We start from the raw sequence: 13007 nt of genomic DNA, 5'->3' as shown, positions 1-13007 counted from the left end.
GGTTTTATGTTGAGGTCTTTGATCCATTTGGAGTTGAGTTTTGTGCAGGGTGATAAGTAAGGATCTATTTGTAGCCATCCATATGGCCAGCACCATTTGTCTTTTTTGCTGTCTTTTTTACCATTGTGTATTTCTGGCTTTTTCATCAAACAAGTCAGGTGTCCATAGGTGTATGGACTTATTTCTGGATCTTCAGTTTGATTCTATTGATCAATGTATCTGTTTAGTGCCAATATCATACTGTTTTTATTACTGTAGTTCTGTAGCACAATTTAAGATAAGGGAGGGTGATAGCTCCAGCCCTATTTTTATTATTCAGCATTGTTTTAGCTATACAGGGTGTTTTGTGTTGCCATATGAAGCAGAAAATTGTCTTTTCAAGTTCTTTGAAGAATTGTCTTGTCTTGGAATTTTGATGGGGTTTGCAATTGAATCTGTAGATAGCTTGTGGTGGGATGACCATTTTTACTATGTTAATCCTACCAATCCATGAGTATGGGATAGCTTTCATCTTCTGATATCTTCTTCAGTTTTTTTCTTCAATGTCTTAAAGTTTTTATCGTACAAATCTTTCACTTGCTTGGTTAGAGTTAACCCAAGATATTTTATGTTATTTGAGGCTATTGTGAAAGGTGTTGTTTCCCAGATTTCTTTCTTGGTCCATTTTTCATTTGTATATAGGAGGGCTACTGATTTTTTTGAGTTAATTTTGTATCCAGCTACTTTGCTCAGTGTTTACCAACTGTAGGAATTTCCTGGTGGAGTTTTTAGGGCCAGTTTTGTATACTATCATATAATCTGCAAATAAAGATAATTTGACTTCTTCCTTTCTAATCTGTATCCCCTTGATCTCCTTCAGTTGCCTTATTGCCCTAGCTAAGTCTTAAAGTACTATATTAATAAGTTTGGCAAGAGTGGACAACCTTGTCTTGTCCCTGATTTTAGTGGAATTGCTTTAAGTTTCACTCCATTAAAGTTGATGTTGACTATGGGCTTGCTGTGAACTGATTTTACTATATTAAGGCATTTCCTTGTATCCCTAATATCTCCAGAACTTTTATTATGAAGTGTTTCTCTAATGCCAGCAGAGAAACAAACCATGAGAGACAGGAAGGAAACTTGGTTTAGGATAACTTAGTTAGCTGGACTGGTTCAACCTTCTAGAGTCTGACCCTGAGCAGTTTATTTTTACATATTTAAACACAGTACAACTTTGGGAAAAGGTTTTCTCATGATAGTTATCACAATAAAGCTTAGGGCATGACTATATCAAAACTCCTTTGTAAATTACATCTCTTTTGCAAAGCACCTATGATTTTTTTCATAAGAAAGTGTTCAATTGGCTGAGAAACAATGCTCAAGATAAGGATGTAGGGAGGAGGAAGGAAGTGTTTGTAATAAGCATAATATCAAACTCTTTTGCAAAGTACATGGCCCTTCTTTCATAAGAATGGGTTCTATTGACTAAGAAACAATGCTTAGGAGTCTGTGAAGGCTGGCTTCACAGAACAGCAAAGATTAGCAGGTTATTCACACATCCATTCAGAGATTTTTAGATGGAAAACAAATATGCATATCCCTTTTGTTGAAGAGAAAAGCATTCTTGTTTAACAGTCCTAGTTTCTCTATTGCATGTGGGCCTCATTCTCTCTACAATGAAGGGGTGTTGGATTTTGTCAAAGGCCTTTTCTGCATCTAATGATCGTGTGTTGTTGCTGCTGCTGTTTTACTTTCAGTTTGTTTATATGGTGGATTACATTTATCAATTTATATATGGTGGACCACCCCTAAATTTCAGGGATGATGTCTACTTGATCGAGGATGATCTTTTTGATGTATTCTTCAATTAGGTTTGCAAGCATTTTATTGAGAAATTTTTACACCTATGTTCATAAGAGAAATTAGTCTGTAATTCTTTTTCTTTATAGAGTCTTTATATGGCTTGGGTATCAGGGTAATTGTGGCCTTGTAAAACAAATTGGGCAGTATTTCTTCTGTTTATATTTTGTAGAATAATTTGAGACATGTTGACATTAACTCTTCTTTGGAAGTCTAATAGAATTCTAGGCTAAAACCATCTGGCTCCGAGCTTTTTTGGTTGGTAGATTTTAATTACCACTTTTACATCACTAGGGGTTATAGATCTGTTTAAATTATTTATTTGATCCTGATTTAACTTTGGCTGGTGGCTTAAATTGAGAAAATTATTCATTTCTTTTAGATTTTCCAATTTAGTGGAGTAAGACTTTTTTTAGTGTTTTTTTCTCTTTTTTTATTTAATTAACATTGTTTTCATTTATTTTACATACCAACCTCAGTTTTCCTTCCCTTCTCTTCTCCCATCGCCTGCCCCCAACTGCCATCTACCTCCATCCCAATGCACTCCACCTCTGCCTCCGTTCAGAAATGGGCAAGCCTCCCATGGACTTGAACAAAGCATGACACATCAAGTTGAGGTAGGAACAAGCTCCTCCCCCTGTATCAAGACTGGGCAAGGAAATCCAGCATGGCAAACAGATTCCTAAAAGCCAGTTAAGCACCAGGGACAGGTCCTGATCTCACTGCTAGGAGGCTTACAAACAGACCAAACTACACAATGTCACACACATACAGAGGACCTAGATCAGTCCCATGCAGGCTCCCTCACTGTTGTTCCAAAGTCCATGAGCTCCCAAGATCTCAGGTCAGCTGTCACTGTGGGTTCCTCCATCATGACCTTGACTCCCCCACTCATAAAATTCCTCCTCCCTTTCTTTAGGAGGACTTCCTCCATCTGCTTCCATCAGTTAGTGAATAAAGGCTCTATGATGACAATTAGGGTAGCTACCAATGTGATTACAATAGATGGCCAGTTCAGGAACCCTCTCTACCACTATTGCTAGGAGTCTTAGCTGGGGTCCAGGGAGTTTCCCTGATACAAGGTTTCTCCCTAACCCCAAAATGGCCCCCTCTAAAAGGATGTTTCTTTTGTTACTCTCTCCCTCTGTCTAGCCCCCAACCTGCCTCCCATGCCCAGCCCACCCAACCCACTCCCTCAAGTTCCCATTTCCCCCATCCCCACACCACCAACCCCAGTTTACCCAAAAGATCACTTCTATTTTGCCTTCCCAGGGAAATCCATGCATCCCTCTTTGGGCTGTCTTTGCCATCTAGCCTGTCTGGGACTGTGGATTGTAGGTTGGTTATCCTGTACTTCACTCCTAATGTCCACTAATGTGTGAGTATTTACCATGTTTGTCTTTCTGGGTCTGGGTTACCTCATTTGGAATTTTTTTTTTTTCAGTTCCATCCATTTGCCTGGATGGATTTCATGATGTCATTGTTTTTTTTTTTTTATACCTGAGTAATACTCCGTTGTGTAAATGTACCACATTTTCCTTATCCATTCTTCAGTTGAGGGGCATCTAGGTTGTTTCCAGGTTCTGGCTATTACAAATAATGCTGCTATGAACATAGTTGAGTAAGTGTCTCTGTGGTATGATTAAGCATCTTTTGGGTATATGCCCAAGATGTGTATAGCTGGATCATAAGGTAGATTGATTCCCAATTTTCTGAGAAACCTCCATATTGATTCCCAAAGTGGCTGTACAAGTTTGCACTCCGACAAGGAGTAGAGAAGTGTTCTCCTTACTCCACATCCTCTCCAACATAAGCTATCATTGGTGTTTTTTAATTTAGCCATTCTGACAGGTGTAAGATGGTATTTCAGAGTCATTTTGATGCACGTTTCCCTGATGGCTAAGGATGTCTAACAATTCTTTAAGTGTATTTTGGCCATTGGAGATTCTTCTGTTGAGAATTCTCTGTTTAGATCTGTACCTCATTTTCTAATTGGATTATTTGGTATTTTGATGTTGTTTCTTGAGTTCTTTACATATTTTGGAGATAAGCCCTCTGTCAGATGTGGGGTTGGTGAAGATCTTTTCACATTCTGTAGGCTGCCATTTTGTCTTATTGACATTGTCCTTTGCCTTACAGAAGCTTCTCAGTTTCAGAAGGTCCCATTTATTTGTCAATCGCAGTGTGTTGTGCTGCTGGTATTATATTCAGGAAGTGGTCCCTGGGACCAATGTGTTCAAGGCTACTTCCCACTTTCTCTTCTATTAGGTTTATGTTGAGTTCTTTGATCCACTTGGACTTGAGTTTTGGGCATGATGATAGATATGGATCTATTTGCAATCTTCTACATGTTGATATACAGTTATGCCAGCACCACTTGTTGAAGATGCTTTCTTTTTTCCATTGTATAATTTTTGTTTCTTTGTCAAAAATCAGGTGTTCATAGGTATATAGATTTATGTCAGGGTCTTCAATTTGATTCCATTGATCCATGTGTCTATTTTTATGCCAATACCAAGTTATTTTTATCACTATAGCTCTATAGTAGAGTAGAAGTCAGGGATGGTGATACCTCCAGAAGTTCCTTTACTGTACAGGTTTTAGCTATCCTGGTTTTTTGTTTTTCCATATGAAGTTCAGTGATGTTCTTTTGAGGTCTATGGAGAATAGTGTTGGAATTTTGATGGGGATTGCATTGAATCTGTAGATGGCTTTTGGTAAGATTGTCATTTTTACTATGTTAATCCTACCCATCTATGAACATGGGAGATTTTACTATTTTCTGCAATTTCCTTCTTCAAAGACTTAAAGTTCTTGTCATATAGGTCTTTCACTTGTTTGGTTAGAGTTACCCCAAGATATTTTATATTATTTGTGGCTATTATAAAGGGTGATGATTCTCTGATTTCTTTCTGAGCCTGTTTATAAATTGTATATAAGAGGGCTACTGATTTTTTTTAGTTAATCTTGTATCCAGCCACATTACTGAAGGTATTTTTCAGCTGTGAAGTTCCTGGTCCAATTTTGGGGGTCACTTATGTATACTATCATATCATCTGCAAATAGTGAAAGTTTGACATCTTCCTTTCCAATTTATATCCCCTTGATCTCCTTTTGTTGTCTTATTGCTCTAGCTAGAACTTCAAGTACTACATTGAATAGATATGGAGAGAATGGACAGCCTTGTCTTGTTCCTGATTTGAGTGGAATCACTTTAAGATTCTCCCCATTTAGTTTCATGTTGTCTGTCGGCTCACTGTATATTGCTTTTACTATGTTTAGGTGTGTTCTTTGTATACCTGATTTCCCCAAGACCTTTATCATGAAGGAGTGTTGGATTTTGTCAAAAGCTTTTTCAGCATCTAGTGAGATGATCATGTCGTTTTTTTTTTTCTTTCAGTTTATTCATATGGTGGATTACATTGACAGATTTTCATATGTTGAACCATCCCTGCATCTATGAAATGAAGCCTACTTGATCATGATGCATGATTTTTTATGTGTTCTTGGATTTGGTTTGCCAGTACTTTATTGAGCATTTTTGTATCGATGTTCATGAGGGAGATTGGTCTGTAATTCTCTTTCTTTGTGGCAACTTTGTGTGGTTTGGGTATCAGGGTAACTGTAACCCCATCAAAGAGGGTTGGCAATGTTCCTTCTGTATATTTTGTGTAGAATAATTTTAGAAATGTTGGTATTAGCTCTTCTTTGAAATTCTGGTAGAAGTCTGCATTGAAACCATCTGGGCCTGGGCTTTTTTGGGGGGTGGGGGGTGGGAGATATTAATGACTTCTTCTATTTCCTTAAGGGTTATAGATCTATTTAGATTGTTTATCTGGTCTTGATTTAATTTTTGTATGTGATACTTATCAAGAAAATTGTCCATTCCTGTTAGATTTTTCCAATTTTGTGGAGTACAGGTTTTCAAAGTATGACCTAATGATTCTCTGGATTTCCTCAGTGTCTGTTGTTATGTCCCCCTTTCCATTTCTGATTTTGTTAATTTGGATGTTCTATCTATCTATCTATCTATCTATCTATCTATCTATCTATCTATCTATCTATCTCACTCTCTCTCTTTTGGTTAGTTTGGATAAGGTTTGTCTGTCTTATAGATTTACTCAAAGAACTAACTCTTTGTTTGGTTGATTTTTTTTGTCTTGTTCTCTTTGTTTCCATTTTGTCGATTTCAGCCCTGAGTTCGATATTTTCTGTCATTTACTCCTCCTGAATGAGTTTGCTTCGGTTTGTTCTAGAGGTTTCAGGTGTGATGTTAAGTTGCTAGTATGAGATTTCTCCAAATTCTTTATGTGGGCACTTTATGCTATGAACTTTCATCTTAGCACTGTTTTCAAAGTGTCCCATAAATTTGGGTATGTTGTGCATTCATTCTCATTGAGTTCTGGGAAGTCTTTAACTTCTTTCTTCATTTCTTCTTTGACTCAGTGGTAATTCAGTTGAGAGTTGTTCAGTTTCCATGAGTTTGTAGGCTTTCTGTAATTTGTGTCATTCTTAAATTCTAACTTTAAGCCACAGTGATCTGATAAGATACAGGGGGTTATTCCAAATGTTTTTGTATCTGCTGAGATTTGCTTTGTAATTAGTATATGATCAATTTTAGAGAATGTTCCATGAGATGCTGAGAAGAAGTTATATTCTTTTGTGTCTGGGTGAAATGTTCTATAGATGTCTGTTAAGTCCACTTGAGGTATAACATCTGTTAGTTCCCTTATTTCTCTGTTATGTTTCTGTCTGGCAAACCTGTCCATTGGTGAGAGTCGGGTGCTGAACTCTTCCACTATTAGTGTGTGGGGTTTGATGTGTGGTTTAAGCTTTAATAATGTTTGTTTTATAAATGTGGGTGTCCTTGTATTGGAGCATAAATGTTCATCTTGATGGAGTTTTTCTGTGATAAATAAAAAATATCCTTCTCCATCTCTTTTGATCAATTTTAGTTTGAAGTCTATTTTGTTAGATGTTAGGATAGCTATACCAGCTTGCTTCTTAGATCCATTTGAATGGAAAAATCTTTTCTCTACCCTTTACTCTGAAGTAATGTCTGTCTTTGAAGCTAAGGTGTGTATCTTGTGTGCAGCAGAAGGATGGATCCTGTTTTTATATCCATTTTGTTAACCTGTGTCTTTTTATAGGTGAATTGAGTCTATTAATAAGTGATAATAATGATCAGTGATTGTTAATTCCTGTGATTTGTTTGTTTGTTTATTTTGGTGGTTGTGGTAGTAGTGTGTGTGTGTATACCTTCTTTGGGTTTTTCTGGTATAATTATCTATTGCCTGTGTTTTGTGGGTGCAGCTAACTTCCTTGCATTGGAATTTTTCTTCTCATACTTTCTATAGGGTTGGATTTGTGGATAGGTACTGTTTAAATATGGTTTTGTCATGGAATATCTTGTTTTCTCCATCTATAATAATTGAAAGTTGCTGTGGGATGGTCTTTCTGTATGCTGTGAATATGTGTTGCTATTATTAGTTAATAAAGAAGTTATTCTGACCTATGGCAAGACAGGTTATAGCTAGGAGGGAAGTCCAAGACAGATACAAGGAGGAAGGTGGAGCCAAAGTAGATGCCAGCCAGATGCCCAAGGAACAAGATTCCAGCAGACTGGTAATGCCATGGCCACGTGGCAAAATATGGATTAACAGAAACTGGTTAATTTAAGTTGCAATAGATAGCTAGCAATAAGCCTGAGCCATCGACCAAACAGCTTGTAAATAATACAAGCCTGTGTGTGTTTATTTGGGACCAAACTGCTGCAGGACACAGGAAAACTTCTGTCTACAGAAAGTTTTCCAGGGTATAGTAGTCTGGCTTGTCATCTGTGGTGTCTTAGTGTCTGAAAAATGTCTGTCCAGGACCTTCTGGCTTTCAGAGTCTCCATTGAGTAGTTGGGTATAATTCTGATAGGTCTGTCTTTATATGTTACTTGGCCTTTTTCCTTTGAAGCTCTTAATATTCTTTCTTTATTCTGTATGTTTTTTTTTTTCTGGTCCAGTCTATTTGGTGTTCTGTAAGCTTCTTGTACCTTCACAGGCATGTCCTTCTTTAGGTTGGGAAAGTTTTCTTCTATGATTTTGTTGAATTTATTTTCTGTGCCTTTGAGCTGGAATTATTCTCCTTCTTCTATCCCTATTATTATTAGGTTTGGTCTTTTCATTGTATCCCAGATTTTGTGGATGTTTGTATTAAGAATTTGTTGGATTTAACATTTTCTTTGGCCGATTAATCTATTTTCTCTATTGTATCTTCGATGCCTGAGATTCTCTCTTCCATCTTTTGTATTCTGCTGGAGAAGCTTGCATCTATAATTTCTGTTTGTTTACCCAGATTTTCCATTTGCAGGACTTTCTTGGTTTGTGTTTTCTTTATTGCCATTATTTTAATTTTCAAGTCTTGAACTATTTCTTTCATCTGAGTGTTTTTTTTTTCTTGGCTTTCTTTAAGGGATTTATTGATTTCTTCTGATTTTTTTTGTTTGTCTTTTCCTCTATTTCTTTAAGGGAATTTTTCATTTTCTCCTTAATGGCCTCTAACATCTTCATAAAGTTATTTTAAGGTCATTTTCTTCTGCTTCATCTGTGTTGGGATGTTCAGGTCTTGCTGTTGTAGAACAAACAGATTCTGATGGTGCCATATTGCTTATGCTGTTGAATAAATTCTTACACTGGCACTTACCCATCTGTTTTTCCAACTGGTATAGGTGGTATTTGTGCTTATAGGGGCTGCAGTTCTTCCAACTGGTGTAGGTGATGCTTGTGCCTATAGGGTCTGATGATATTGCTAGAGAGGGCTATCTGAGGGGAAGATGCTGGAGTAGGCGGGGTTGGGCAGTGGAGGGGGTCTTGTAGGAACAGAGACCAGGGGGTAGCAGCAGTGGTGATGTGGCCTGCCTGCAGGATTCTCACCTGCTGGCCAGCTGCTGGGGTCTGCACCAGAGTGGTGGAGTAAAGACTTTTAAAGTATGTCCTTATGATTCTCTGGATTTTTTTAGTGTCTGAAAAAAATTATTATGTTCCCCTTCTCATTTCTAATTTTGTTAATTTGGTTATTTTCTCTCCACCATTTAGTTAATTTGGATAAAGACTTGTCAATCTTATTTATTTTCTCAAAGAATAAAATCTTTGTTTCACTGATTCTTTATATTGTTTTTGTTGTTGTTTCCATTTTATTTATTAGGTCTGGGTTTGATTTTTTTTTCCTGCCATCTGCTCCTTTTAGGTGCGATTTCTTTTTATGGTTTCTTGTTGCTGTTGTTGTTGTTCTAAAACTTTCATATATGCTGTTAGGTTGCGAGTAGAAGACCTTTCCAATTTTTTATGTAGGTACTTAGTGCTATGAACTTGCCTCTTAGAACCACCTTCATTGTGTCCCATAGGTTTGGTTATTTTGTGTATTCATTTCCACTGAATTCTAGAAAGTCTTTAATTTCATTTTTTTATTTCTATCTTGACACATTTTCATTCAGTAGAGAGCTGTTCAGTTTGCATGAATTTATAAGCTTTCTGTTGCTTCTGTTTTGTTGTGGTGGTGGTGGTGTTTTGTTTTGGGTTTTTTTTGTTTGTTTCTTTGTTTGGGGGGTATTGTTTTGCTTTTTTGTTTTTGTTTTGTTCTGTGTTTTGTTTTTGATATCCAGCTTTAATCCATGGTGGTCAGAAGGATGCAGGGTATTATTTTTATTTTCTTGTATCTGTTGAGACTTGCTTTGTATCTGATTATGAGGTCAATATAATCCCTCACCAGCAAGTCAAAAGAGGGGAAACATACACACACACCAACAACAACAGCAAAATAACAGGAACCAACAAACACTGTTCCTTGATCCCTCTCTCAACATCAATGGTTTAAATTCCCCCAATAAAAGGACACAAGATAGCAGAATGGATGTGAAAATAGGATCCATTCTTCTACTGCATCCAAGAAACACACCTCAATGTCAAGCATAGACATCACCTCAGTGTAAAAGGATGGAAAAATACATTCCAAGCAAATGGACCCAATAAGTAAGGTAGCCATAAAATCTGGAGAAAAAAAAATAGACTTCAAACCAAAGCTAATCAGAAGAGATGGAGAAGGATAATACATACTCATCAGAGGAAAAAATCCACCAAGGGGACATTGCAATTCTTAACATCTATGCACCAAACACAAGCACACCCACGTTTGTAAAAGAAACACTACTCCAGCTTAAATCACATACTGACCGTCACATAGTGATAGTGGATAACTTCAATACAATACTCACCAATAGATAAGTCATTCAGACAAAAACTAAACAGAGAAATGCTGGAGCTATCAGATGTTATAAACTAAATCAACCTAACAGATATTTACAGAATATTTCACCCAAACACAAAGGACTATAGCTTCTCAGCAGCTCATAGAACTTTCTCCAAAATTTATCATATGCTCAGACTATTACTTCTATCTTGTCTTTGCTGCCTGAAATTTTCTCTTTCATCTCTTGTAGTCTGTTGGTTAGGCTTTCCTCTGAGGTTCCTGTTCAAGTTCCTAAAGTTTTCACTTTCAGTTTTCCCTCAGTTTGAGTTTTCTTTATTTTTTCTATTTCTACTTGCAAGTCTTGAACTATTTACTATTTTCTTCATTTCATTCCACTGTTTGTTTGCATTTTCTTTCTTTCTTTCTTTCTTTCTTTCTTTCTTTCTTTCTTTCTTTCTTTCTATCTTTCTTTCTTTCTAATGGGGAACGGGTTGAGACAGGGTTTCTCTGTGTAGCTTTGGCGCCTGTCCTGGAACTCACTCTGTAGCCCAGGTTGGCCTCAAACTCACAGAGATCCACCCGCCTCTGCCTCCCAAGTGCTGGGATTAAAGGCGTGTACCGCCACTGCCTGGCCCTTGTTTGCATTTTCATAGATTCCTTTAATGGATTTACTAATTTCCTCTCTAAGGACCTCTAACATATTCATGAAGGCTATTTTGAAGTCCTTGTCTCGTGTTTCAGCTATATTCTATTTCTTGGGCACACTGCTGTGGATGGTTGATAAATAAAACACTGACTGGACAGTAGCCAAGTAGTAATTATAGACAGGACTAGCAGAGAGGAGAATTGAGAGAACAAGAAGGTGGAGAGGAGGAGATGCCAGCCTACCGTCCAGGGAACATGATGTAAAGGCAGCAGGTAAAGCCACAGAATGCATGGCAACATATAGATTAACAGAAATGGGCTGAGTATAAGAGTAAGAGCTAGACAACGGTAGGCCTGAGCTAATGGCCAAGTAGTTTAAGTAATATAAGCATCTGTTTGTTTATTTTATAAGTGGACTACAGGACTCCCAGGGCTTGGCGGGACCCAGAGAAAAACTCTAGCTACAAATGGCGCCCAACTTGGGGCAAGAGTTTCCACCTAAAACCTGAGGAAAAAAGATTCTAAAACGGAGCTAAAATCAGCTTCCTAGCTGGGCTCTAATGAAGACATATTGTCTTGGTTGTTATTGATTGTGTTTCTATGCTGGTATCTGGGCATCTGGGTTTAGGATGACTATAATTATAGGTGTTGACATCTAGTCTTGTCTTTGCTGGGTGGGTGTTTTGTTCCTTGGTTTCTGTTGCCCTCTCTGGTTCTTAAGAGAGTGTGGTTACTGTGGGTTGCCTGGTAGGGAATGCTTCTGAGATCCTGCCAAGTGTGGCCATTGAGGTTTCTAGATAGAATGAGTTTTTAGATGTTAGTAGCTGACACTTAGGAATAGAGCTGGGGGGATGAAGGGGTCAACAGGAGGGAGGAAAGTAGGGTCTGCCCCCAGGATCTTCTCAGTCCCCTGGGAATGGGGAGAGAGAAAGAGAGAGAGAGAGAGAGAGAGAGAGAGAGAGAGAGAGAGAGAAGAAGAAGAAGAAGAAGAAGAAGAAGAAGAAGAAGAAGAAGAAGAAGAAGAAGAAGAAGAAGCCACAGCATGTAGTCTGCTATAGAACTGGGGATGAGACTGGGGACTGGATTTAGAGGGAAAGTGAAAATCTGAAGATTGGCTACCTGTTTCCCTGAACTGGTGTTGGTAGTGGGTTCCCAGGGAATGCCTGTGGGAGATGCTGCTTAGACAAAAGGATGGGACATTGAGGGAGGCTATAGGAGATTTATGTGACCTGCCAGAGGAGGGAGCAGAGAGGAAGGGAGGCCACAGCAGGTGGTCTCTTGCAAAGTAGGTCAGGAGACTTGGGGATTGGATTTGGAGGAGAAGGAGAGTGAAGATCTGGAGCTTAATTGTCTACCTGCTTCCCTGGCCAGCTGGTGGGCTTGCTAGTTTTGCATTTTTTAAATGAACCCCTATTTTCTAAATGTTAGTCTTCTGCCTTCCCACAGTCTCCTGACAATGTATCTCCCCATATACCCTCCTTCCACATAGCCTACAATGTTAGAATCAGAGTGTTAGTGAGTGTGCTATTTCAGGGTCTGAAAAGCAAACATTTCTTTTCCCACTTCCTGGAGTTTTTCTCAATGCTGGTGGTAGCCTGTGAGCTTGCTCATGTCCTCTTTCTGATATCCACATAGAAGAACAGAAAAAAAATCCCAAGAAGTGATATCCTCACAGGAGAGGGAAATGAGAAAAACAGATAATGAAAACTTCCAGTGTTGTAAAAAGGCTTTGGCTCAGGAACAATGTGTCATTCTCAATGTCACACTGTCTAACACATTATCAGTGAGGCAGAAAGATATACTTCTCCCATGGGGTGAAGGGGGATTCTACAAGCCACATGGTATAAAGTCTTCTGATATGGAAATGAGGAGGACTAGCTGGGGACAATAATGAAGCTGGTTGCAGCAACTCTCTGAACCATCACCTACCAGTCAGCTCTGTCAAAAGCTACTAGGCTCATCTTTAGCAATATGACTAATGCCAGATGCAACACATTGCCTTCCTTCTGCTCTTCTTTCATAAGGCAGCATGGGAGCTCTGCTACTTCTTGCTCAAGAAGCCAGCCAAGAATGAGGCTGTGTTACCTTCATACTAAACATAGTTGACTGTGACACCCACTGGCTTAACTAGAATTGGCTGTATACTTGTTCTATGGTGGAGAGGACATATTCTTTTATTATTATTATTAAGAAATTTTCTATTCATTTTACATACCAATGACAGATCCCCTCTCTTCCCTTCTCCCACCTCCCCCCCAGGCTTCCTCCCAACCTAACCCCTAGTCTCA

At 38.3% G+C, this 13007-nt stretch overlaps 1 protein-coding gene across 11 annotated transcripts in view; it reads left to right on the top strand.

Moving 5' to 3' along the window:
• The window catches only part of LOC121820808 (membrane-spanning 4-domains subfamily A member 12-like), a 44029-nt gene that overhangs the window by 2704 nt on the left and 28318 nt on the right, over nucleotides 1-13007 (top strand). For 5 of the 11 annotated variants that reach the window (XM_076560069.1, XM_042261050.2, XM_042261081.2 and 2 more), the window contains one exon: nucleotides 3112-3217. The exons of the other annotated variants lie outside the window; for them this stretch is intronic. The gene's annotated coding sequence lies outside the window, so the exon portion shown is untranslated. The remainder of the gene's footprint in view (nucleotides 1-3111; nucleotides 3218-13007) is intronic. 11 annotated transcript variants of the gene reach the window in all.

The sequence above is a fragment of the Peromyscus maniculatus genome, chromosome 1 (genome assembly GCF_049852395.1).
Source record: "Peromyscus maniculatus bairdii isolate BWxNUB_F1_BW_parent chromosome 1, HU_Pman_BW_mat_3.1, whole genome shotgun sequence".
In the NCBI taxonomy this organism is placed as follows: domain Eukaryota; kingdom Metazoa; phylum Chordata; class Mammalia; order Rodentia; family Cricetidae; genus Peromyscus; species Peromyscus maniculatus.
This window is presented reverse-complemented; position numbering and strand designations above follow the sequence as displayed.